Source organism: Gorilla gorilla, chromosome 1 (assembly GCF_029281585.2).
Source record: "Gorilla gorilla gorilla isolate KB3781 chromosome 1, NHGRI_mGorGor1-v2.1_pri, whole genome shotgun sequence".
Classification (NCBI taxonomy): Eukaryota; Metazoa; Chordata; class Mammalia; order Primates; family Hominidae; genus Gorilla; species Gorilla gorilla.
This window is the reverse complement of record NC_073224.2, coordinates 215923957-215948296: the sequence shown is the minus strand read 5'-3', so window position 1 is coordinate 215948296 and position 24340 is coordinate 215923957. Positions and strand designations below refer to the sequence as shown.

The following is a 24340-nucleotide window of genomic DNA, read 5'->3' as shown; positions in this document are numbered from 1 at the left end:
CTCTCTGAGCCTCTGTTTCATTCACTTGTAAACTGGGAGAAATACTATCCATATCACATGATTATACAGATTAATGATACAAGTTTACCAAATTCATGGCACTGTACCTGGTTTACAGTAGGTATCTAATCAAAGGCAGGAGATGCTTAATAGAGTTAGTTTATAGGGTTCTTACAGGATTCTGTGCCAGGCATGGGGGCTCTGCCTGTAACCCCAGCACTTTGGGAGGCAGAGACAGGTGGATCACTTGAGCCCAGGAATAGCCTGGCCAACATGGTAAAACCCCATCTCTACAAAAAATACAAAAATTAGCTGGGCACAGTGGTGCATGTATGTAGTCCCAGCTACTGGGGAGACTGAGGCGGGAGAATCACTTGAGCCCAGGAAGTCACGGCTGCAGTAAGCAGTGATTGTTCCACTGTGCTCTAGCCTGGGCTACAGAGTGAGACCTTGTCTCAAAAAAAAAAAAAAAAAAAAAAAAAGAAAAGAAAAGAAGAAGAAGAAAAGGATTCTGTCCTCCAGCCATGCCTGACCTTCGCCTGAGAGCCAAGGCAGATAGAACAATCCCTACTTACTCTCAGCTGACACTTTGCCACCACTGAGGACAAACCACCACATTTTGGAAAACTTGTTCAACCTGCAAGAATGACCCATCAGAAACAGACCCGCTGGGCGAGGTGGCTCACGCTTATAATCCCAGCACTTTGGGAGGCCAAGGCAGGCAGATCACCTGAGGTCCGGAGTTTGAGACCAGACTGGCCAACATGGTGAAACCCCATCTCTACTAAAAATACAAAATTAGCCGGGCGTGGTGGTGCACTCTTGTAATCCCAGCTACTCGGGAGGCTGAGGCAAGAGAATTGCTTGAATCCGGGAGGCGAAGTTTGCAGTGAGCCGAGATCGCGCCACTGCACTCCAGCCTGGGCAACAAGAGTGAGACTCTGTCTCAAAAAACAAAAAAAGAAATAGATCAAAGTGACCCTCTTGACCTGCTGCCCAGCTGGCTGGGCCCCTGCTGCTGTGTTCAGCCATGGGGCTTTCCTTCCACGTTTCTTCTCTTAGTCCCCCTCTGGTCTTCTTCTTTTTTTTTTGGAATACAGATTGTTGTTCTGTTGCCCAGGCTGGAGTGCAGTGGTGTGATCTCAGCTCACTGCAACCTCAACTTCCCAGGTTCAAGCAATTCTTGTGCCTCAGCCACCCAAGTAGCTGGGATTATAGGCGTGAGCCACCACACCTGGATAATTTTTTGTATTTTTAGTGGACACATGGTTTCACCATGTTGGCCAGCCTGTTCTCGAACTCCTGACTTCAAGTGATCTGCCCACCTCAGTCTCCCAAAGTGTTGAGATTACAGGCGTGAGCCACTGCTCCTGGCTGGCCTCCCTCTGTTCTTTGTAGCCCTTGATTGCAGTTGTAATAAAGTTTTCTGGGATTTGGGGCTGTAGACTGTGGGGTTTTTTGACCACATCTTTTGTGTGTGTGTGTGTGTGTGTGTGTGTGTGTGTGTGAGCTTATGAATTATACTGAAAGTCCAAATCAGGCCAGGCACGGTGGCTCACACCTATAATCCCAGCACTTTGGGAGGCTAAGGCAGGCAGATCACCTGAGGTCAGGAGTTCGAGACCAGCCTGGCCAACATGGTGAAACCCCACCTCTACTAAAAATACAAAAATTGGCCAAGTGTGGTGGTGGGCGCCTGTAATCCCAGCTACTTGGGAGGCTGAGGCAGGAGAATTGCTTGAATCTGGGAGGCAGAGGTTGCAGTGAGCCGAGATTGTGCCATTGCACTCCAGCCTGGGCAACAAGAGCAAAACTCCATCTCAAAAAAAAAAAAAAAAAAAAAAAAGAAAGCCCAAATCTTACCTCTTTTTATAACTACTTTGATAGCAAAACCCACCTCCTCCAAGAAGCATTCTCTGGTCTCCCTTTGTTGAGTCTTACTGCACAGACCACTGTCTACCTTGTATGATATGTGTCCATTCCACATCTTGCTTCCTGGATTGTGAGCTCCTTGTCTTGTGAGTAATATCTGGGTCTGGGAATGGAGTCATCTTTGTATCTCACTTGCTCAAAAAAGTGTCTCCTAGCACAATGGTATTCCCACAGTAGACTCTTGGTGGAGGTCTTTTGATAGGAGCCAGAGCTGAGCAGAGCAGTCTTGGGGAGATGGAACTCAGCCCAGCCAGGCAAGGCAATTTGATGGCCTCAAGCTCCCACTCCTCAATCCCAAGCCCATGACAGACACTTCTCACCACTCCAAGTCCTTGTGCCTCCTGAGCCTGACCATATTTCTCACCCTAGTGTTCCTGGCCCGGAGAACCAGACTTGCAGAAAGAGGTTGGAACCACAAGCAGCAGCCCTGAAGCAGAGTGTGAACTAGAAGGATGGTGCCTGCCCAGGCTCTTGACCTTGTGAACAGGCCACCAGGACAGTCACTCCTAAAATGGGTTTGGCAGGGGAGGTGGGACAGCACTGGGCAGGGAAGGAACTTAAAATCTCTCTAGTGATATGGGTCCCAGGGGAGGTTTATTGATATAAGGCAAAATATGGAAGCTTTCCTAGAGGAGAGATGAAAAGGGCTGGCAAAGGAGTTGTTTCCTGAGTCAATTCCTTTAATAAATTCCTCCTGGGGTTTCCAGCACCTCAACTGGCATGAAGCCTGGCACAAAGTAAGCATCTAAATATTTAAAATGGATTTATAGAATCAATGAATGTCTATTAGGAGAAAAGCAGCCTTCTTCAGACCCACTTCTGTGCTTCTTTTTCCCTTGGCTGCCAGCAAGCCCAGAGCTCAATGCAGTGTGGAAGTGCAGTCACAGGGCCATTCAAGGTCGGTTCTTGATTTATTTATTGCTCCTTTTAGTGGTTTCTAATGCTTTGCTTTTATTTTAACTGCCCCAATTTATAATGTAGCCACCTCTACTCTTTTTAAGGAAAGAATGTGTAGGCTGGGGGCGGTGGCTCATGCTGTAATCCCAGCACTTTGGGAGGCTGAGGCAGGCGGATCATTTGAGGTCAGGAGTTAGAAACCAGCCTGGCCAACGTGGTGAAACCCTGTCTCTACTAAAACTACAAAAATTAGCCAGGAGTAGTGGCGGGTGCCTGTAATCCCAGCTACTTGGGAGGCTGAGGCAGGAGAATCACTTGAGCCTGTGAGGTGGAGGTTGCAGCGAGCAGAGATCGCACCATTGCACTTCAGCCTGGGCGACAGAGTGAGACTCTGTCTCAAAAAAATAAAAGGAAAGAATGTGTAATGTATAGGTTAAGAGCAAAGGATTGTTATTAAGGTCTTCTATCTATAGTTTATTTCTCAAATGTCTACGGGTTATCAAAGAAACTCAGTCTTCCCTGTGGGGCTGAAGGATTCCATCCCCAGCCTGCTGTCCACTCACCATTCATCACCCCCACCCAGGCTGTCTGGATTCACTCAGTCTCCCCGGACCTTTCCTGGACCTTCCTTCTGCATCATCATCTCCAGCCTCTCTCCTGGGCAGAGCAGAGCTAAATGATGTCTGAGGCCTTTCCACTTTAGTCAAGGTTAAGTGCCAAGGCTTTAGAAGGAAACATCACTGAGTTCAAATCTCAGGTCGGCCACTGATAGGCTGTGTGACCTTGGGGAAAGTTACTCAAACTCTCTGAGCTTCAGTTTCTTCCTCTGTGAATGGGGAAACTAATCCCTACGTTCTGTATGTGCAGATTAAATAATTATTTAAAACTAATTAAGCAGGAGATTGGTTGCCTGATTGAACTATCAAGAGTGTTGGATGTGGTGGAAAGAAAAGGGTCCTGAGTTTGGAATCTCAGGTGCTCAGGGTTTGAGCCCTGGCTCTGGCACCAGCTGGATCTATCCAGAAGCCACCTACTCTCTCTTGTCCCAGTATTGCCATTTGTAAAGAAGATTGGGGGATAACGATGAGTGCTTGGCACTGTGCTAGCACTTTCTACACATTACCTCATTTAAATCTCAAAACAACCCTTCAAGAATCTTATTATTTTCCGTATTTTATAGATGAAGAAATTGGGGCTCAGGAACGTTAAGAAACTTTCTGGGGGCTGGGTACCGTGGCTCATACCTGTAGTCCCAGCACTTTGGGAGGCTGATGTGGGCAGATCACTTGAGCCCAGGACTTAGAGACCAGCCCGGGTAACATGAAACTCCATCTCTACAAAAAATACAAAAATTAGCTGGGTGTGGTGTTGTGTGCCTGTAGTCCCAGCCACTCAGGAAGCTGAGGTGGTGGATTGCTGGAGCCCAGGAGAGTGAAGCTGCAGTGAGCCGTGATCACACCACTGCACTCTAGCCTGAGTGACAGAGCAGACCCTGTCTCAAATTAAAAAAAAAAAAAAAAAGAGACTGGGCGCAGTGGCTCACGCCTGTAATCCCAGTACTTTGGGAGGCCGAGGTGGGTGGATCACCAGAGGTCAGGAGTTCAAGACCAGCCTGACCAACATGGTGAAACTTCATCTCTACAGTGAAAAATACAAAAGTAACTGGGCGTTGTGGCTCGCCTATAATCCTAACTACTCGGGTGGCTGAGGCAGGAGAATCACTTGAACTTGGGAGGTGGAGGTTGCACTGAGCTGAGATCATGCCATTGCACTGCAGCCTGGGCAACAAAAGTGAAACTCTGTCTCAAAAAAAAAAATTTTTTTTAATAAAAGGAAGGAAGGAAGGAAGCTAGGAAGGAAGGAAGGAAGGAAGGGAGGGAAAGAAAGTTGGCCATGCACAGTGGCTCACACCTGTAATCCCAGCACTTTGGGAGGCCAAGATGGTGGAGCACTTGAGGTCAGGAGTTCGAGACCAGCCTGGCCAACACCGTGAAACCCCATCTGTATTATAAATTTAAAAAAAAAAAATCAGCCAGGCAGGATAATCACTTGAACCTGGGAAGCAGAGGCTGCAGTGAGCCACGATCCTGCCACTGCACTCCACCCTGGGCAACAGAGTGAAATTTTGTCTCAAAAAAAAAAGAAAGAAAGAAAGAAAAAGAAACTTGCTGGGGACATTGGAAATCCACAATCTTGTCCATTTATTTGAAAACTAGGATCCCATCCAGTTGCTTTCCATTCTCCCCTCCCATCTCCAAACAAATACTTGGTAAATTAACTGACTAATTAGAAGTCTGCAACACTGCCGGGCATGGTGGCTCACACCTCTAATCCTAGCACTTTGGGAGGCTGAGGCGGGCGGATCCCCTGAGGTCAGGAGTTTGAGACCAGCCTGGCCAACATGGCAAAACCCCATCTCTACTAAAAACACAAAAAAATTAACCAGGCATGGTGGCGTGTGCCTATAATCCCAGCTACTTGGAGGCTGAGGCAGGAGAATCGCTTGAACCCAGGAGGTGGAGGTTGCAGTGATCCAAGGTCATGCCACTGTGCTCCAGCCTGGGTGACAGAGCAAAACTCAGAAAAAAAAAAGAAAAGAAACCTGCCAACAGGACAGTTTTGTTGAGTCTTTCCAAATATCTTCTTCCTTTTTCAATTATTTTATAATTCAGCAACTTCTCTTTTAGAGAATGGACTAATAATGCTTACATTCATAACATACTTGACAATTTACACAGCCTGGGAAGGCTCATGGCTATTATGTGAGGCAGGTTTTGCTCAACTATTCCATGAGCAAATAGATTCAGAGGGGGCAAGTCCTTTGCCCAAAAACCCATAGCAAGTGGCGGACAAAGCCAGGACCTGAGTCCTTTTTTTTTCTCTCTCTTTTTTTGAGACAGAGTCTCGCTCTATCACCAGGCTGGAGTGCAGTGGCGTGATCTCAGCTCACTGCAACCTCCGAATCCCGGGTTCAAGAGATTCTCCTGCCTCAGCCTCCCGAGTAGCTGGGAGTACAGGTGCGCGCCACCACACTCAACTAATTTTTTGTGTTTTTAGTGGAGACGGGGTTTCATGTTGGCCAGGATGGTCTTGATCTCTTGACCTCTTGATCCGCCCTTCTCAGCTTCCCAAAGTGCTGGGATTACAGCGTGAGCCACAGCGCCTGGCCAGGACTTGAGTCCTTGTGTCATGACAAGGTCAGATTGGTAAAGAGGCAGGATGGAATGCATGACTCTGCATAGGGTGAGGGGCCCTGATACCACGCACAATCTTTTGTCTTTATTTCCAGGGGCAAATCCCATCTATTTTCTCTCTCTTTTTGACTTTTATTTTTCTGACCATTTTTTCTCAGTAATGCCTTCATTGCTACCATTAGCTGGCCTTGAGTTATTGTTATTATTATTTACTTTTTGTAGAGATGGGGTCTCACTATATCACCCAGGCTTGTCTCAAACTCCTGGCCTTAAGTGATCCTCCCGCCTTGGTCTCCCAAAGTTCATGCTCAGATTACGGGCATGAGCCACCACACCCTGCCAGGCCCTGGACTTTAGTCCTTTTCCCACCTTACTGGTGGAGTCTGGACCTTCTCACCGGCAAGGATTTACCCATCAGGCTGTTGGGCTTTGGAGTCAGATAGCACTGAGTTCCAATCTTGGCTCTGCCAAGTACTATTAGCTTTTTGTTCTCAAGTAAAGACACTCACTTCATTCATCTCTTTCACTCAGTTTCCTCATCCATAAAACAGGAGTAACAAGTAGTACTTGTCTCATCAGTGGTGGGGAGGCATGAAGACTAACTGAGTTAGCGCAGGCCTAATACAGTGCCTGCCACACACTAAGCCCTCCATGAATGGCAGCTTATATAGATGCTATATATGTGAACACATTAGAGCTTTCTCCTCACTCTCTCAAGTTCTTTGCTAGTTGGTAACCAATGAGAGTGACGATGTCATCTCTATTGTGCCCTTGGGCTGGTAGGAGGAGTGTCAAAGAGGGAGATGAGAGGCAGGAGGGAAGGGTGGGACAGGAAAGCAGAGGAGGAAGACCCTGTCTCCACTCAAGACTTTTAGAGATGAAAGAACAGGAAGCTGAGATTGTGCCAGGGAGCACCTGCTAGCTTGCCGTCATGACGAGAGCCCTGGATTAAGGAGATAGGAAGGATGCTGGTTCCAGTCCCAGGTGGAACTGATGGCTGTGTAACCTCAGGCACAATAGCCTCCTTCTCAGTAGGTCCATCTGCACCAGGAGTGTGTTTTTTTTTTTTTCTTCTAGAGTCTTGCTCTGTCACCTAGGCTGGAGGCTGGAATACAGTGGCGAGATCTCAGCTCACTGCAGCTGCCTCCTTCCAGCTTCAAGCAATTTTCCTGCCTCAGCCTCCCAAATAGCTGGGATGACAGGTGCCTGCCACCATTTTTCTATTTTTAGTAGAGATGGGGTTTCACTATTTTGGCCAGGCTGGTTTTGAACTCCTGACCTCAGGTGATCCGGTGATCCACCCGCCTCAGCCTCCCAAAGTGCTGGAATTACAGGTGTGAGCCACTGCACCCTGCCAGGAGTGGTTTTTTGATGAGATCTCAAAAGGTCCTTCAAACATGGCAGTTATGCAATTAATCACATGGGGCAGAAAACAGGGGTGTTGTCAGATTGCAAAAGAGCTGGCGTGAGAAAGGCAGATCACGAAAGCCTGGGGCAGAAGTTCTCAAACTTCGTGGTCTCAGTGACCCTTTACCGTCTTAAAAGTTACCTTGGCAATAAATAGCTTTTGTTGATGTAGGTTACACCTATTAGTACTTGCTGTATTAGAGACTAAAACTGAGAACTTAAAAAAAATTAATAATCCTATTGCATGTTAATATAATTTTTTTTTTTTTTGAGACCGAGTCTCACTCTGTCACCCAAGCTGGAGTGCAGTGGTGCGATCTCGGTTCAATGCAAACTCTGCCTCCCCGTTTCAAGCAATTCTTCCACCTCAGCCTCCTGAGTAGCTGGGACCACCACACCTGGCTAATTTTTGTGTTTTTAGTAGAGACAGGGTTTCACTATGTTGGCCAGGCTGGTCTTGAACTCCTGACCTTGTGATCCACCCGCCTTAGCCTCCCAAAGTGCTGGGATTACAGGCATGAGCCACCACGCCCGCCCTGAAGTAACATATTTTTAAATGAAAACAACTTTTTGTGGCAAATCTCTTTAATTGTCTGGTTTATGAGAAGGCAGCTGGATTCTTATCTCTTCTTCAGCATGCAAACTGTTGCAATATGTTGTTGTGGTTTAACTATGTGAAGAAAATAAATTTGCCACTCTCTCCTGAGTGCTTCCTTTGTGGCAGGCACTGTGAAAGGCCTTTTAGAAGCACTGTGTCCTTTTCTGTTGTTGTTCAAATCCATACTATTTTTTTTTTATTTTTATTTTTTGTTTGTTTTTGAGATGGAGTCTCACTCTGTCACCCAGGCTGGAGTGCAGTGGTGCGATCTTGGCTCACTGCAAGCTCCGCCTCCCGGGTTCACGCCATTCTCCTGCCTCAGCCTCCCAAGTAGCTGGGACTACAGGCACCCGCCACCACGCCTAGCTATTTTTTTATTATTTTTTTGTATTTTTAGTAGAGACAGGGTTTCACCATGTTAGCCAGGATGGTCTTGATCTCCTGACCTTGTGATCCGCCCGCCTCAGCCTCCCAAAGTGCTGGGATTACAGGCGTGAGCCACCGTGCCCGGCCTTTTTTTTTTTTTTTTTTGAGATGGAGTCTTGTTCTGTTGCCCAGGCTGGAGTGCAGTGGTATGATCTCAGCTCACTGCAAGCTCCGCCTTCCAGGTTCACGCCATTCTCCTGCCTCAGCCTCCCAAGCAGCTGGGACTACAGGTGCCCACCACCACGCCCGGCTAATTTTTTGCATTTTTAGTAGAGACGGGGTTTCACCGAGTTAACCAGGATGGTCTCGATCTCCTGACCTTGTGATCCGCCTGCCTCGGCCTCCCAAAGTGCTGGGATTACAGGCTTGAGCCACCACGCCTGGCCAATTTTTTTTTTTTTTTTTTTTTTGAGACAAAGTCTCACTCTGCTGCCCAGGCTGGAGTGCAGTGGCACGATCTTGGCTCACTGCAAGCTCCGCCTCCCGGGTTCAAGTGATTTTCCTGCCTCAGCCTCCTGAGTAGCTGGGATTACAGATGTGCACCACCATGCCCAGCTAATTTTTGTATTTTTAGTAGAGACGGGGTTTCACCATGTTGGCCAGGCTGGTCTCCAACTCCTGACCTCAGGTGATCCAACTGCCTCCACCTACCAAAGTGCTGGGATAACAGGCGTGAGCCACCACACCTGGCCCGTACTATATATTAATTTCAAATGTTTTCATTCTATTTTTGATGGACAAATAATAATTGTATATATTTATGGAATACAATGTGATATTATGATACACGTATCAAAATTGCTAAAAGAGTAGATTTTAAATGTTACCACAAAGAAATGCGCTGTCTCCTTTATCCTCCAAACTGCCCTTGGAGATAGATTGTCTCATTTTCACGATCTTATCTATGAGGAACCAGAGGCTCAGCTAGACTGGATTTGCCGAGGTCACAAAGTTTGTAAATGGCAGAGTCAGAATTCAGACTCATATATCTGGTGCCAGACCCTGACCACAGAAGTTGGGCAGCCTAGATGTGAAACCACCTTTGCAAAATTATGACTGAGACTGTGAAAGAGATCTAACTTAACTGACTCCATCTTGCTTCTAACCTCCAAGCTATCCTTGTTCATTCCTGGGCATAGGCTGAACTAACTTTGGGAGAAACTTAGTTTAAAACTAAGACAATAACAGCCCTTTTCCAAAGTACACCTCCTTCTTGGCTGGGGACTAGATTGCCTTTGTAGGACTAATATTAGGCACAAGATTAGAAATTATGGTTTAGGGTCTGGTGTGGTAGTTCATGCCTGTAATCCCAGCACTTTGGGAGGCTGAGGCGGGTGGATCACTTGAGGTCAGGAGGTAAGACCAGCCTGGCCAACATGCTGAAACTCCGCCTCCACTAAAAATACAAAAGTTAGCCAGGTGTGGTGGTGCATGCTGTAATACCAGCTACTCGAGAGGGGGGAGGCAGAAGAATCACTTGAACCTGGGAGGTGGAGGGTGCAGTGAGCTGAGATCGTGCCACTGCACTCCAGCCTGGGCGACAGAGGGGTCTCCATCAGAAAGAAAGAAAAGAAAAAAAAGAAAGAAAAGAAAGAAAGAGGGAAGGAAGGAAAGAGAGAGAGAGAAAGAAAGAAAGAGAAAGAAAGAGAAAGAAAGAAAGAAAGGAAAGAAAGAAAGAAAGGAAGGAAGGTTTAGGAGTCATGCAGCTGGAGGCTACAAGATTCTGACCCTCCCTAAACTGCTCCTGCGATCAGTGCTTGAGGTACTTTGCAGACCCTGCACTTGATGGATCAGCTGGCACCACCCAAATCCATAAACTGGCTCATGTGATCTTGTGGCCCCCACCCAGGAACTGACTCAGCGCAAGAGGACAGCTTCGACCCCCTGTGATTTCATCCCTGGCCAATCAGCACTCCTGGCTCACTGGCTCCCCGCAACCAAACAAATTGTCCTTAAAAACTCTGATCCTTGAATGCTGGGGGAGACTGATTTGAGTAATAATAAAATTCCGGTCTCCCGCACAGCCAGCTCTGCATAAATTACTCTTTCTCTATTGCAGTTCTCCTGTCTTGATGAATCGGCTCTGTCTAGGCGGCAGGCAAGGTGAACCCCTAGAGGCTTATAGACGGAGGGGCATGGGGTCTCTCTTATACTTCTGGGCAACCATCTCTTCCCTGATCTCTTTTTTTTTTTTTTTGAGACAGTTTCACTCTTGTTGCCCAGGCTAGGGTGCAATGGTGCAATCCCGGCTCACTGAAACCTCCGCCTCCCAGGTTCAAGCAATTCTCTTGCCTCAGCCTCCCAAGTAGCTGAGATTACAGGCATGTGCCACCACGCCTGGCCAAGTTTGTATTTTTAGTAGAAATGGGGTTTCTCCATGTTGATCAGGCTGGTCTTGAACTCCCAACCTCAGGTGAACCGCCCGCCTTGGCCTCCCAAAGTGCTGAGATTACAGGCATGTGCCACCGCGCCTGGCCTCCCTGATCTCATTTTTATCCTTCCCACCTTGGACCATTTTACCGAGCCATGTTTCCAGCAACCAACCAAATTGTCCTTAAAATCTCTGATCCTCGAATGCTGGGGGAGACTGATTTGAGTAACAGGACACTAGAATGGTCGCTCCAAGGGAGTTAAGGCTTATTATTTGTTTTGTTCACTCCCGTATCTTAAGTGCACCTGCCTCACCCATGGTCACTGCTCAGTAACTCTTTCTTTTTTTAATTGTAGGCAACCTTTATTACAGAAGTCCCTTATTTTAAGTGACTTTTTGCCGATTTTAGATTTGAAGGGAAGGTCTACAGTTAAGCTTGGAACCACTTAGTATCCAAGAGGGTGGCAGGAACATGCAACCCCTCAAAGCAGGTGGCATGGGTGCCATTGGGAGGGGATCTGGGGCCTGTCTTGTGCCCTAAATCTTCCTCCACCTGAGACGTGCACCCCAGTGTACCAGAGATGCCTAGGACTCCAATCCCCCAGCTCTGGCTGTGTGGAAAAGGTGCCTACTTCACAGAATCAAGCTTCAGCTGACTACATGCCAAAGAGAGACAAGGTTAAGTGTGGCCTTTCATGGTGTCAGGAAGCAGTTAGTGTCCTGATTTCCCCTCCATCCACTCGCCGACCTGCTGCAGCCTCCCCGGGCACCTCAGGCATAGAAGATGAGCTCAGGGATCTGCCCACCCTGGACCCCAGTCCCGTTGGTGCTGTCCCAGGAGCACTGGAACTGGAAGGCCACCTTTCTGCACTGCACTTGCGTCATCCCCTCCTGCCCAAAGTAGCTGAGGTTGCTGCCGTCCAGAACAGCACTGGCCATGTAGAAGGTGTCTTGTTCAACCTGGACCGGGTGTTCAAACCAGACCGGGAAGGTGTTACTGGATCTGTCCGACATGAATTTGGTCAGATTCTGAGCCAGAACTACCCCAAGCCTCTTGAGCTCAATCTTCACGCTGTACTCAGCCTTCCCAGAGCTGGACCCACACAGGCCCAGCCCCGCAATAAATACCCTTCTGTCCACTGCAAACTGGATGCTGTCGCAGCGCCCGCGGTACTGGCATTGGTTGCTGCGGTAGGCAGAAGACTGGAATCGGCGGCACCTCTGCGGGGCGAGGCCCTTCCTCTTGATCAGGGGGAAGTCCAGGCGGGGCTTGTTGGTGGCCGTGTACCACAGGAAGATGGTGTGGGTCTCCTCCAGAGTCAGGATGTCTGGATGTCTGACTGGGCAGCGCCGTTGGCAAACTCCTCTAGGGTCATGGTTGGAATTAGGATCAGATAGAGGGCTCGCCCCAAAACATGCCTCTTGTTTCGTGGGGTGACTGGCAGCCCCTGCCTCTTGCACTCTGCCTTGGCCCAGTTCAGGACGGCCTTGAAGACCACCGCCTCCTGGTGTTGAGGGCCTCCCCAGTGACAATGATCTCCAACGTCTGCCGGTCCATCTCACAGAAGCCTTCGGACCGCAGGGCCATCTCGGCCTGTGCGTCGATGACCTCCCAGCAGCGCTGGGTCAGGTCGGGCTCCTCAAACAGCCGGCTCTGGGACAGCAGGACGCAGGCGTTCTTGGCTTTCAGACTTGTCCCCAGAAAGTTGACGCAGGCTTTTGCCAATGCTGGGACGATGTACTTCTTAGCAGCCTACAGAGTGGCCAGCACCGTATCCGCTTCCAGATCGATTTCATCACTGTACACGTACTTTAATAGGATCAGAAAGGCTGCGGGCTCCACGTCTGGAATGTGAATTTCAGATTTGACTTCTGCCAGGTCCCAGTAGAACATGGCATAGAAGACGGAGCTGCAGACAGCCAGGACGTACTTGTGGGCGGGCACCGTCCTGGTCGCCCCCGGGGGTCCCACGACAAAGTGCACGTCGGCCACGAGCTCGTTGTTGAACATGAGCGCGTTCCTCTCGCGCAGCGTGGGGGACCGCGCCATTTGGGGCTCTCCGGGTGGTTGTTGCCAAGTGTGGGCTGCGCGGGCGCGGGCGCGGGGGCGCGGTGCAGGCTGCGCTGCCCGGCCTTCCTGCCCACTGCGGCGCCGGCGTTGCTGTGGGCTAGGACCGCGGCCGCGGCGCTGGCGGGGACGCAGAGCTCCGCCGCCATCTTCGCGGGCGGGGCGTCGGGGGCAGCCTCGGCGCCTGTGGACCCCCGCCCCGCGCCCTCGCGCCGCGCCGGGGCCTCGGGAGCGGCTCTGCAAGCAAAAGCAAGGAGGTCGGGCGCTGAGCGACGCGGCGGTGATGGCAGGCCAGGGGCAGCACCATTCATGGGCGGCGGCGGCGGCGGCGCTGCGACCCGCGGGGCTGCCACCCGTGCCCCTACCACCCCCGCCCCTGCGATCCTGCCAGAGCCTAGCCTAGCGCAGCCGGGCCAGGCCTGGCCGCAGCAATAACTGCTTTTTAATGGATTGGTTGGAGGTATTCTCTCTGACACATGCCAGCATCCTCAAGGAGGGTAACCTGCTTTCTAATTTTCAAAGTGAGGCCAGGTGCAGTGATTCACACCTGTAATCCCAGCAATTTGGGAGGCTGAGGTGGGAGGAGCCCTTGGGCCCAGGAGTTCAAGACAAGCCTGGGCAACATAGGAAGACCCCGCCTCTACAAATAAAAAAAATTAGCCAGGGGTAGTGGTTCATGCCTGTGGTCCCAGGCACTTGGGAGGCTGAGGTGGGAGGACCACTTGAGCCCAGGTGGTTGAAGCTACAGCTAGCCGTGATGTGCCACTGCACTCCAGCCTGGTGACAGAGTGAGACCCCAGGCTTTGTCAAAAAAAAAAAAAAAAAAAAAAAAAAAAAAGCATTTCTTTTTAACGTGCGTAAGAAGGGCATGCCTAGGTTAACATATCAAAAGTGCTCCTCATAGTATCTGTGAAACAGCCTTGCAGAACCTAACCTGCCAGGCCATAAATGCAAGGGTGAAAATGGGATTGTGGGGAGCTTCACTTTAACAATAGCTAGTTGTGTAAAATGCAATTAATCCTCACAGTAAGTCAGGAAGGGTGGTCCTATTATCATCATCTCTGTTTTGCAGACAAGGAGACGGAGGCGCAAAGATGCAGTGACTTGTCTGAGGTTGCACAAAAGGGCAGAGCCCGATGTGAACCCAAACCTGTGCCCAGGTCTGCAACTGTCACAGGAGCCTGGCTCCTAGTTGCTCAGCTGGCTCCTGCGGCTTTCTCTAATCTTCTCTCTAATCTTTCTGGGGGGCCCTTTGAAATGTTAAAAAATTGCATTTGGGCTCCCGATTTTCTGCTTTACCAGATTCCAGAGTTCACACTGCCTGAAGACAGGAATCTTAGCTTTGCCCCACTAGGGAGCTCCTTTGTGATCCAGATGATGTCACTCAGAACCTCTGGTTTTTTTGTTCGTTTCGTTGTTTTGTTTTTTTTTTTTTTTTTGGAGTCTCGCTCTGTCACCCAGGCTAGAGTGCAGTGGTGCGATCTTGGCTCACTACAACCTCTGCTTCCTGGGGTTCAAGTGATTCTTCCGGCTCAGCCTCCCGAGTAGCTTGGGATTACGGGCGCCTGCCACCATGCCCAGCCAATTTTTTTGTATTTTTATTAGAGACAAGGCTTCACCATGTTGGCCAGGCTGGTCTCGAACTCCTGACCTCAGGTGATCTACCTGGTGCTGCTTCCAAGTGCTGGGATTACAAGTGTGAGCCACTGCACCTGGCTAATCTTCATTTTTATAACAAGAACTAAAAGGCCTATCTCCCTCTTTCAAAGAAAGTCTACTACAGAAAATTATTTGATGCTCTGTGATATTACAGCGTAAATGACTGATAAGCATGTGTGGATCTCTTTCACCCTGAGGGTAGCCTGTTACTGTGAAATCTGTCAGCCATCGGGAAGTATGCATTTGTCTGGGGGTGGGAGGAGCGTTGTTAAAATCACACCTGGAAGTGGCCAGTCACCCATTCTGTCCATGAAGTGCTCTCTGTAGGAAAGGAAACTTTCATACAAAGTAAGGCATTATAACCAGGGGACAGAGAGGTCTGTCCCCTGATGATGAGGACTTTTCATGGTAGCTTCTCTCTAAAGCAGGAGTAAGACAGGGTTAACCACGTGGTGAACATTCTGAATCACCTGTGGTTTGCCTCCAGGCCACTCTACCTCTTCCTGGTTTGGCCAGATCCCAAAGGGTAGAGCCCCTGCCCCAGCCATGATTCTGGTTTGCTTATAGGGTTGCATCAGCGGGGGGTTGAGGTTGCAATTCAGGCTGGTTCCCAGAACAGGGGAGTTTGTGAAGCGATGTGGAGAGCCATGCAGGCTCAGCTCTTGAAACACTCTGGTGATTATGACAATAGTAGCAACTAATACTGAAATTGCACCTACTGTATACCGTGTGTCAGGCACTATTCTCTGCACTTAACTTTTCTTTTGTTTTCTTTCTTTTTTTTTTTTTTTTTTTGAGATGAGTCTGGCCCTGTTGCCCAGGCTGGAGTGTAGTGCATCTCGGCTCACTGCAACCTCTGCCTCCCGGGTTCAATCGATTCTCTTGCCTCAGCTTCCCAAGTAGCTGGGATTACAGGTACCCGACACCATGCCAACTAGCTTTTGTATTTTTAGTAGAGATGGGGTTTCACCATGTTGGCCAGGCTTGTCTCAAACTCCTGACCTCAGGTGATCCACCTGCCTTGGCCTCCCAAAGTTCTGGGATTACAGGCATGAGCCACCGCGCCTGGCCATCTTTGCACTTTATATATTATATATATTTATATATTAATTTATATAATCTACACAACAAATCCATGATGGGGGACTAGTATCACTCCTGTTCTGTAGTTGGGGAAACCAGCATCAGCAGAGAGGCTTGACTCATGGGGCTGATAAGATCTGTGAGTGGTGGCAAAGGGGCTGGAGGGGACAAAGGGACAAGCTGGGCAGAGGCTGATGGATGAATTAAACCTGGCATGAGGACTCAGGCCATGGAGAGAAGAGGAACAGCCAGGGATAGGCCAGACATCTGGGGAGCTGATCCTCCTGTAAGTTCCTTCTACCTCTCTATAATAGAATTAATTAAGGTGCATTTGTGCATCTGTTGGCTTTTGGTCCCTGGGACCATAACAAAGAACACATGTTGCAATCTCTGGCCTGGGATTTGGGATCTAGCGCGATCACGGGACACTGTATCAAGCCAATCTCAGGCCTCGGGAGCCAAACTTGCAAGGTAGCCTGGATTTCTAGTTCCTGTTCCTGTTCTGTGTAAAAGAGATTCTCAGTTGGTTCTGAACACAGATTCTCAGTTGGTCCTGAACTTACCCTCGGAACCAACTGAGAATAAGGAGGAAATAGGTAGACAGAGGCAGCCTGAGTCATAGTTGTGAGTTCTGATTCTGCTCCCACTCTGATGTTTTTTGGAGAACTAGGCTTAAGCTGTCTTCCCCCCTCAGACTCTCTAGCAGTGGGACTCCAGGCCCACACCACTGTACCCGCCTCCTGCCCCTTATTAAAGCTGTGGTCTCTCGTGCAAATTACGTCGTCTCCTTGAGCCTCACTGTCCTTGTCTGTAAAATGGGAATAATGAAAATACCTCCACTCAGGACTGTTGTGAGGATTAAACAGTATGTATGGGACATAGAAAACTTAATTTTACAAACCCCAGTGGAAACTACTGGAGCCATTTCATAATTTTCTATGGCCCATGAAAAAGGAAGTGATTTTAAATAAAATGTACTATTTACAATAAGTGTATTGTTTAAAATTTTTCTCTTTTTTTTTGTTTTCCTATCTTTCTTTCTTTTTTTTTTTTTTTTTAGAGATGGAGTTTTGCCATGTTGCCCACGTTGGTCTTGAACTCCTGAGCTCAAGTGATCCACCTTGAGCTTCAGCACTTCCCAAAGTGCTGGGATTACAGGCGTGAGCCACCGCACCCGGCCAATTCATACTTCTTAAAAGTAATTTTATGTTTGCTATATGATAAGATAAAATAGGTCTCATTTAGCTGGGAGTGGTGGCATGTGCCTGTAGTCTCAGCTACTTGAGAGACTGAGAGGAGAGAATGGCTTGAATCTAGGAGGTCAAGGCTGCAGTGAGCCATGATTGCACCACTGCACTCCAGCCTGGGTGACAAAGTGAGACTCTGTGTCAAAAAAAAAAAAAAAGAAAAAATATGTCTCAGGCCCCTATTTGCATGCCTCTCTGTATATGCCTTGCAGGTGTAGATCTCTTTTATACCCAGTACAGGAAAAGACAGAATACATCTTTCTCTCTTCTTACCAACCTTTGAAATGTTGTGAAGTACTAGGATTTCTCTAATATGCCATATAAGAAAGTTGATCAGATAAATGTAATTTATGAATCTTGAAGCAGGCCGGGCATGGTGGCACACTCCTGTAATCCCAGCACTTTAGGAGAGCAAGGTGGGCGGATCACCTGAGGTCAGGAATTCGGGACCAGCCTGGCCAACATGGTGAAACCCTATCTCTACTAAAAATACAAAAAAATTAGCCGGGCGTGTGGCATGCACCCGTAATCCCAGCTACATGGGAGGCTGAGGCAGGATAATCTCTTGAACCTGGGAGGTGGAGGTTGGGACGTGGAGGTTGCAGTGAGCCGAGATCGTGCCACTACGCTCCAGCCTGGTGACAGAGGGAGACCTTGTCTCAAAAAAAAAAAAAAAAAAAGAGAGAAAAAAGAAGAATCTTGAAGCAAATCTGCAGAGGAGTTAACACCATCATTTCCTTGTATTTTCTTTTCTTTTTTTTGAGGTGGAGTCTTGCTTTGTTGCCCGGGCTGAAGTGCAGTGGTGTGATCTCGGCTCACTGCAACCTCTGCCGCCCGGATTCAAGCAGTTCTCCAGCCTCAGACTCCCAAGTAGCTGGGATTACAGGCGTGTGCCACCACACCTGGCTAATTTTTGTATTTTTTAAGTAGAGATGGGGTTTCACCATGTTGGCCAGGCTGGTCTCAAACTCCTGGCCTCAAGTGATCCACCCACCTCAGCCTCCCAAAGTTCTGAGATTACAGGCGTGAGCTACCGTACCCAACTTCCTTGTATTTTTGATATCAGTTTCTTATGCTGTCTTTAATCATTGGCTCAGTAAGGGTATAAATTAAATGATATCAGATTAAGAGCAAAAACGATGTAAAGCCATATATCAGCCAAAGCTGTAGCTGAATGATTAATTGCCTGGTTGTGAGTCATGAGCTAGTTTGTTCTATCACCACTAACTACTGCTTTTTTTTTTTTTTTTTTTTTTTTGAGATGGAGTCTCCCTCTGTTACCAGGCTGCAGTGGCGTGATCTTGGCTCACTGCAACCTCCGGCTCTCTGGTTCTCAAGCAATTCTCCTGCCTCAGCCTCCTGAGTAGCTGGGATTACAGGCACATGCCACTATGCCCGGCTAATTTTTGTATTTTTAGTAGAGACAGGGTTTCACCATGTTGGCCAGCATGGTCTCGATATCCTGACCTCATGATCTGCCCACCTGGGCCTCCCAAAGTGCTGGGATTACAGGCATGAGCCACTGTGCCTGTCCAACTATCGCTTTTTAAATATTTATTTTATTTTTGAGATAGGGATCTTGCTCTGTCACCCAGGCTAGAGTGCAGTAGCACAATCTCGGCTCACTGCAGCCTTGAATTCCTGGGCTCAAGCGATGCCTGGCTGTACCTGCCAGATTTGATTCTTCCACTTATCCTAGGAAGATCTCACATTGAGAAAAAATCTTTTAAATATTACAATAATTATTCACTAATTTTTAAAAAATGGAAACAGGCATCAAGACCTTCTAATGATGTGAACCTTCTGGAACATCTCCCTCCCTAGTGGGAAAAGCTGGTAGAAAGTAGTGGGAAGACAGACTTGGGTTTGACTCCTGTCTCTGCCTGTTGTGTCTCAGCCTTAGTGGCTTCATCTGTCAAATGGGTCCATTGGAAGGGAGGGAGGGCTACAGAAGATCAGTGAAGCACCCTCTGGCTCCTTCCTTGCTCTCAGTGGGCTCTATTCCCCAGCTTCCAGCTCCATTAGATTTTCCAGGACCCAAACAGACCCAGGGAGAGACACAGAGGACGAACTCAATGAATTTGGGCTGAGGCAACACTGTGAACGCAGCTGTGGCTCTCAAAGAGGAACTTAGGGGTTGCCTCAACCTCTAGGGAGGCTAGGGAGCCTCTGAGAGACAGGTGGGGTGGTGGGGGTGAGGGAGTGGGAAAAGCTGCCTTTGACTCACTGTATGAGCAGGAGATCAGAGACCTCCCCTCTGGGCAGTGGAAGCAGGTGGGGGAGGGGAGGAGAAGCCGTGAAGCTCACCGGACACCGAACCACGAAGTCCCCTCTGCTCATGGGCTCACCCACATCCTCCCCGACTGGATGGGGCCCCAGCAGCCTTCACTCCCTTGCCTGCTGGGGAATCCTTCCCTCCCTGCTTGGCCCTAACTCCACTATGCAGTTCCTCCCCCATTAATCTGCCCTTGTCTGTCATTTTCTCTCCTTGGCATTTGAGGTCTTTGCTGCATGGCGTGAGGACTGAGTACATCCTTTCTCTCCCCAGGAGATGGAGGGAAAAGAGAACAGTTTTACACTGTTCTGGGTTCTGCTGGAAGAAGGCTGAGACCTGATCTTACTCTTCTGGTGGTCCCTGCAGCATAGCTGGGGACCGAGAGCCTTGGCTGTGCGTGGGTTCCCACTCTGCCCTCTCCCAAGACTTCAGTGTCCTCATTTATAGCTTGGGGAGAGAAAGAGAATTGCCTTTACAGGACCGAGGTGAGGATTACATAAGATAATGCCTAAGCACAGTCAGGGAAGGTCTGTCAGAGATCATCATGGAAACAGGAAGTCACCTGGGCCAAGGGCTAGAGCCTCAGGGTCTTGGCACAGAGTGGACACCTCACAAGACTGGATTGGACTGCTCAGTTTGGGGTGGGAGGAGAGAAGCCGGCCATATTCATATGATATCCCTCCAATTTCCTCCCCAGCGCAGGTTCTCGGGTTGTCCATGTGATGGCATCTGAAACGCAGCCTGGCGAGCGACACAGTAAAGACAACCCTGATGATGAGTCCCCGAGCCTGCCCTGCATCTCCATACCTAGAGGCATTTCCACTCCCGTTCTCCTATTTTGATTCCCACCACAATATGGCTTGGTTCTGGATCCAGATTGACCTGGACTTGAGTCTCAGCTTTGCCATTACCACCAGTTATGGGACTGTGGACAAGTCTCTCTCCTTCTTTTTTTTTTTTTGAAACAGTATCTTGCTCAGTTACCCAGGCAATAATAGCTCACTGTAGCCTCAGTCTCCCAGGCTTAAACAATCCTTCCACCTCAGCCCCCTGAGTAGCTGGGACCACAGGCATGTGCCACCATACCTGGCTAATTTTTAATTTTTTTTTTTTTTTTTTTTTTTTTTGTAGAGATAGGGTCTCACTATGTTTCCTAGACTGGTCTTGAAGTGCTGAGCTCAAGCTATCCTCCTGCCTGGGCCTCCCAAAGTGCCAAGCTTACAGGTATGAGCCACCATGCCCGGCCCCTTGGACAAGTCTTAAGCTTGTGTGAGCTTCAGTTTCTCACCTTGCAAATGTGGTTAGTGATAGCAGCCCCCTCCTAGGCTGTGGTGAGGACTTAATGAGGAACGGTCACAGAGCTCAAATGTGTAGTAAATGCTTCATCAATCTTCGCTTAAGAAAAAAACAAGAGCGGATCACCTGAGATCGGGAGCTCGAGACCAGCCTGGCCAACATGCAGAAACCCCATCCCTACTAAAAATACAAAATTAGCCGGGCGTGGTGGTGCATGCCTGTAATCCCAGCTACTTGGGAGGCTGAGGCAGGAGAATCGCTTGAACCCAGGAGGCAGAGGTTGCAATGAGCTGAGATTACGCCATTATACTCCAGCCTGGGCAACAAGAGCAAAACGCTGTCTCAAAAAAAAAAAAAAAAAAAAAAAAAGAAAGAAAAGAAAAGCAAACAAAAAAACAAAAAACAAAAAACAAGAGCCCCTTTGAGGCAGGTTGGGAATGCTATGATAGCGTCATTTTTAGAGTTGAAGAAACTGAGGTTCAGAAAGGTGATGTAACTTGCCCCAGGTTGCCTGAGTAATTGATGAGGGAGACTTGGGTTTCCATGTGATTCCATGTGATTGATAGCACAAGCTCTGAACCCACAGCGCAGGACTCTCTGCTCACACTGGCTCCGCTATTCCTTGGCTGTGTGACACTGAGCAAGTCAACACTGCTGCTGAGTCTTGGTTTTTCTCATCTGTAAGACAGGGCTGCCTGTCTCTTTTCAGAGTGCCCTTTGTGTCTCGTGGCTCGGGGACTTTTTTCAGGGGTGACAGTAGGAAGCAGAAGCTATTTGAAGACAACCCTTCTTCCTGTCCTTTCCTGAGAACCTGAGCGCAGTGAGAAGGTTAGGTCACGTGGGTGGGGGGTGGGGAGAGAAGAGTGTCCATCTGCCATCCACAGCCAAGGGGAGAGGAGAGATTGTCCTTGGCTGGGAGGGGACCAGAGGTCATGGGCACCTAGAATTTGCTTTCTGGGAAGATGGCAGGACCTCTGGGGGAAGTCACTGGGTGATATATCCTGGATGTCAAAATGAGACACAGTGGTTTCAGGTCTTACAAAGAATCTGGACTCCAGGCATGCCAGGGAAGTGGGCAAGGCTGGACTTCAGACAATCAAGTCCATTTGGGCAATGGGCATCCATCGTAGGAGGACCCAGGAGCCTCCCTCACGCTTATGTTCTGTGTGTCCTCTGGGTCAATGTGCATGGGTGGGGATGGGAGTGAGGGAAGCTCAGTGCACTTGGAGATTAAATTTCCTCCTAGCCCAGTAGGATGAGGCTCAGGGTCCTATTGAATGTGACTTCAACTGAATAAAGAAAAGATCATTTTATGCACACCCGAGGGTGTGCAGTAAGAGTGACTGGTACTGTAAAATGAGGTGGGAAGAGAGGGGGCTGGCGCTGGAGGGCTCTGCTTGGCTGAGCCAGGCTGCCATTTTCCCGTCTTCACTGCCTTATCCTGGCCTTAGCCGGCCAAAGGGTAAAGGATATGCTTCACCTGCCCAGCGCAGGTTAGGGGGTCACTCTGGTAAGCCACAAGGTGGTTACAGAGCTGGGGCCAGGGTTATTGGGACTCCACCTCCTGAGGTCTCCCTGAACTTCTCCCCAGCCTCCATCCTGGTTTTCATGCTGCCAACGTGTCTACTTGCCACTCATTCCAGGGAAAAGCAGCCAGGCCTCATTTTATCCTCATCTCAAATCCACAGCAAGAGCAGATGGGGTGAAGATCAAACTCTCCACCACAGCCATTCCTGAGCCCTGTGCTGCTGCCTGCCCTGTGCCCGCATCAGACAGTCGACCCTCGCAACAAGCCTGTGAGTGACCTTCTCAGGCCCATATTTCTCAGAAGAGGAAGCTGAGCAGGAAAGAAATGGAGTGATTTGCCTGAGGCCATCGAGCTACCAGTGGCAGAGCTGGGATTCAGACCTGGACGCTGACCCCAGGGCACACTGGAAAATACTGCTCTTCCCTCCGCTGAGTGGAACTTACACCAAAGCAGACCCCTGGCCTCCTGAGTCCAGTGTGCCCCTAACACTACCTTGTGGTCTCCCCATCTATAAAATGAGAGCGCAGGACTCACCTGGTCATCTCAAAGGCCTCTGCCAGCCCCTGTCATTTCCTGGCCCCCATCTACTGTTGCAGTCCACACCTCGTAAGGCAGGATAGCCTGGTGGCTGAAGGGTGGGCCACGAAGCCGGAGTGCCTAGGCTCAAGCCAATGCTCTCATTCAATGCCCGCGTGATTTCAGGTGGGGTCACCTAGCCCCCACCTATCAAGTGGGCAACAGTGATAGCGCCTACTGCATACGGCTGTTGTGAGGATTAAATAAATCCAACCACTAAAGGCTCTTAGGGCAGCGCCTGGCACACAGTAAGGCCATCTCTGTGTGTGTGATTCTTATCTCTGTAATGAAATGAAAGCCAAAGTCCTGATTCTTGGTCCTAGGAGGGGGATGCCAGCCCTGAACATTCCTGCGACTGGTCCTCCACAACCCCAGGTGTCCTGAAATGACATCTATCCCCTGCCCCAGACAGGCCCACCTGGCTTCTTGTGTCCCTGGAGGGAAGGGATAAGGTAAGAATACAGGTTTTGGCCAGGTGCAGTGGCTCATGCCTATAATCCCAGCACTTTGGGAGGCCAAGGTGGGCAGATCACCTGAAGTCGGGAGTTCGAGACCAGCCTGGCCAACATGGTGAAACCCTGTCTCTACTAAAAATACAAAAATTAGCCAGACGCAGTAGTGCACACCTGTAATCCCAACTACACAGGAGGCTGAGGCAGGAGAATCGCTTGAACCTGTGAGGCGGAGGTTGCACTGAGCCGAGATTGTGCCACTGTACTTTAGCCTGGTCAACAGAGCAAAACTCCGTCTCAAAAACAAACAAACAAACAAAAAAGAATACAGGTGTTGGGGAATGAGGAAGAAGCCTAAAATAAACAACAAAAAAAGCTACTCACGGTTGTGTTGTGGGTGGCTGGGCACCGGGAGCTGCTGGGGGCTGAGGAGTCCCAGTTGTTTTCTGTCCTCTCCCAGGACCTGGCCGTGGGTGCCACTCAGAGCACCTGTTGAGTGCCACCCCAAGCCAGCTTTCTCTTGCTTTTGTACTTTCTCACAGATGAGTGAGTGTGAGGAGGTCTGGCCTTCCGTGCCTGTTACCACTTCCCCTCCAGGTCCCTGGTGCCACAATGCTCTTGCCCCTGCGGTTGAGTTATCTCTCACAGCGAACTCTGGCCAGGGTGGGGCATGGGCCTAGACCCTGGAGTCAAGGGACTTGGGTTCTAATACAGCCTCGTTAAAATGTTGATTCACTTAACTTCCCCAAAGGCAAGTTTCTTTATCTGTAAAATGGGGATAATGCACCAACATTACAGTAGATCACCTAAAAGGACATGCCATTCCAATGCCTCTTCACCACTAGGCCAGAGCTTTGAAATGCAAATGCCTACAGGCAGATTAACATAATGGGTGATGGATCCTGGTGCGGGGCAATAGGGAGTGGTAGGGACTGTGGGTAATAGGGGGAACACAGGACCCAAGTGGAAAAGCTTGGCTGGAGCTGAGAGGTACCTGACCCTCTCTACTGGCCCAGCTGAGAGGTATCTGCCCCACACCCCAGACCCTGATCTGGGCCAGTAGAGAGGGGCAGGTACCTCTTAGTTCCAGCCAAGCTTTTCTGCTTGGGAGTATAGGCAAATTGTCAGATATTCCAAGCATTTGGAAGTTGTGCTGTATTTTTCAAGAGATACCAGAAATCTTGACTTATGTGATAGCTTCCTGTGTGTGTGTGTGTGTGTGTGTGTGTTTTGTTTTTTGTTTGTTTGTTTTTGTTTTGAGACCAAGTCTCGCTCTGTTGCCCAGGCTGGAGTGCAATGGCGCGATCTCGGCTCACTGCAACCTCCGCCTC

The 24340-nt window shown here is 49.2% G+C and overlaps 1 protein-coding gene and 1 pseudogene across 1 annotated transcript in view; both read right to left on the bottom strand.

Moving 5' to 3' along the window:
* The window catches only part of CNR2 (cannabinoid receptor 2), a 42425-nt gene extending 18857 nt beyond the window's left edge, over positions 1 to 23568 (bottom strand). Inside the window, exon 1 of the mRNA XM_004024898.5 lies at positions 23394 to 23568. The gene's annotated coding sequence lies outside the window, so the exon portion shown is untranslated. The remainder of the gene's footprint in view (positions 1 to 23393) is intronic.
* On the bottom strand, positions 10236 to 13128 carry LOC101126208 (BTB/POZ domain-containing protein 6-like; annotated as a pseudogene).
* Positions 23569 to 24340: the final 772 nt, after the last annotated feature.